The sequence below is a fragment of the Nelumbo nucifera genome, chromosome 3 (assembly GCF_055504915.1).
Source record: "Nelumbo nucifera cultivar China Antique chromosome 3, China Antique-T2T, whole genome shotgun sequence".
Classification (NCBI taxonomy): domain Eukaryota; kingdom Viridiplantae; phylum Streptophyta; class Magnoliopsida; order Proteales; family Nelumbonaceae; genus Nelumbo; species Nelumbo nucifera.
The window spans coordinates 78,075,911-78,078,609 of NC_142651.1; the positions used below are offsets into that span (position 1 = coordinate 78,075,911).

Here is a 2,699-nt window from a genome sequence, read left to right on the forward strand (position 1 = left end):
TCTTTCAGTATCATCTAACTTTCTTTATCAACCTATCCGCTAAAATCGAAACTAACCCTATGAAGATCATATTGACACCATCATAGAGAACCTTGGTAAGGTCAAAACATCTTCTTGTCATATTCTTGGGTGTCTTCGGATGTGGTGGTGAGAGATGGAGAGTAAGTGATTGGAAGAAACTCTGGTTCTTGTTCGCTAGGCCCGCCTTCAGCGTCGGCTTCATGACTACTTCTCAATGGTTACTTGCTGAATGTGGCAGCAACGGCCTTGGTAGTGGCAGCTTGGATGTCTTTGGGCGATGAGTTGGTCGGCCAGTGTCATCAAGAAGGAGAATCTTCCTTCTAGTTACGCCAAAGCAGCAATACTCGTTCACACAAACACGGTGATGCAAGGTTACTCTAGGATAAGGTGGGAGATATTGGAAGCCATGTCCAAGCTCATGAACCAAAACTTGATTCCTAAGTTGCCTTTGAGAGGGACTATCAACGCCTCCAGTGATCTCGTGCCATTGTCTTACATTGCAGGTTTACTAACTGGCAAGCATAACTCGAAAATAGTCACCCCGAATGATGAAGAAATCATGACCTTGGAGGCACTGAAGCAAGCTGGAATCCCTTCTCTATTTGAGCTACAGGCTAAGGAAGGTCTAGCTCTAGTGAATGGAACTGCAGTCGGTTCTGCTGTTGCTACCACAATTTGTTTTGACACCAATATATTGGCTCTCCTTACTGAAGTACTCTCGGCCTTGTTCTGCGAAGTCATGCATAGGAAGCCCGAGTTCACTGATTCGCTGACCTATGAGTTGAAGCACCATCCCGGCCAAATCGAACCGGCGGCCATCATGGAGTTCCTTCTAGAAGAGAGCGACTACATGAAAGAGGCAAAGTCTCGTCACGAGAAGGACCCGCTTACAAAGCCCAAGCAGGATCGCTACGTGCTCAGGACCTCCCCTCAATGGCTTGGGCCACAGATTGAAGTGATTCACATGGCGACTCACTCTATCAAGCGAGAAATCAACTTTGTTAACGACAACCCATTGATTGATGTGGCTCGCGACATGGCTCTGCACGAAGGGAATTTCCAAGGAACGCCAATCGGGGTCTTGATGGATAACCTCAGGATTGCCATCCCAACCATTGGGAAGCTCATGTTGGCTCAATTCTCCAAGCTCGTCTGTGATTACTACAACAACGGATTGCCTTCCAATCTGAGCGGAGGGCCTAACCTGAGCCTGGACTACGGGTTCAAAGGTGCGGAGATCGCCATGGCAACCTACTGCACAGAGCTTCAATACCTAGCCAACCCAGTCACCACGCATGTCCAAAGTGTAGAACAACATAACCAGGACGTAACTCCCTTTGTTTGATCTTCGCAAGAAAGAGCACAGAAGCCATAGAGATCTTAAAGCTCATGTCAGCAACGTATATGGTGGCACTTTGCCAGGTGATTGATCTTCAACATTTGGAGGAGAACATGAAGGAAGTGATGAAACACATCGTCAACCAAGCAATAAGGAAGACACTATACATGGGTAAAGACGGGTCGATGCTCGAAACCCATTTCTACGAGAAGGAAATCTTGCAAATTGTCGAACACCAACCTGTGTTTTCCTACCTCGGCGATCCGATGAACCCATCATATGCTCTACTCCTCCAACTGTGGGAACTCCTGGTGGAAAAGAAGCTTCAGGAATCTCCAAAAGAGGAAGGGGAAACTAACAGCGGGTACTCAATATTTAAACGGATACCTGTATTTCAAGAGGAATTGAAGGTGATATTGGGTGAGGAGGTAGCCAAGGCCAGGGAGAGATTCGATAATGGCAATTTCCCCATACCAAACAGGATTAAGTAATGTAGGACTTATCCCATATATAGGTTTGTGAGGACAGAAGTAGGGACTGAGCTTCTGAGAGGTGCAAAGAAGGTGAGTCCTGGAGAGCACATAGAGAAGAAAATGAACAGTGTGTTTCTGGGTAAACGTCAACTTCTGGGTCAGCAGAGGGAGAAAGAAGATAATAAACAGTGTGTTTTATTTCAAGGGTAATTTTGACATTTTCAAAAATATTAAATCTCACATAAAGTCACATGATATACATAACTGACGGTTTATTAACGGTGGGTGCTAAATTGTTGCATTTCAAAAGTTGGGGTACTAGATTGTCGCATTTTAAAGTTAAGGTACTAAATTGGCACTCAGCTTAAGTACAGGGTACCTACCTATCGGGAGTTTTCCATAGAATTTATGTGATTTATTGAAAATTTGTTTGAATTCACATAGCAACTATCAATTTACTTTTTGTCCTTTTTTTATTTTCATCCCATTAGTTGAGACCATAAATTCCCTTTTACATGTTAAACAGTGTATGCCCTTAGCTCCAATCAGTTGATGTACATTATGACATTTATTGTAAATGAATAAAGTACATATTTGATTCATGTTATATTTGTGTCTTTTTGTGTAATACCCTTAAACTAGACACTTATGAGACTCGTGTTAGTTTAGAATCTTCACAACCATCGGATAGATCTGGGGAGATTTATCTAGCCAAAGTTGACACTGATGTGCCACCAAGTTGGTTAGGGTGACTTGTCTCAGCTGTCTGGGTGAGACCCGAGGTACATGTAGTGTGGGTTTTCTTGAAACTCTAAACTGGACCAAATTCCAGCATTGCCTTGGACCTTGGAGATAGATGGGCAAAA

At 43.8% G+C, this 2,699-nt stretch overlaps 1 pseudogene; it reads left to right on the plus strand.

The window, feature by feature from the left end:
* Positions 1-298: 298 nt before the first annotated feature.
* LOC104610262 (phenylalanine ammonia-lyase-like) lies at positions 299-2,043 on the plus strand (annotated as a pseudogene).
* Positions 2,044-2,699: the final 656 nt, after the last annotated feature.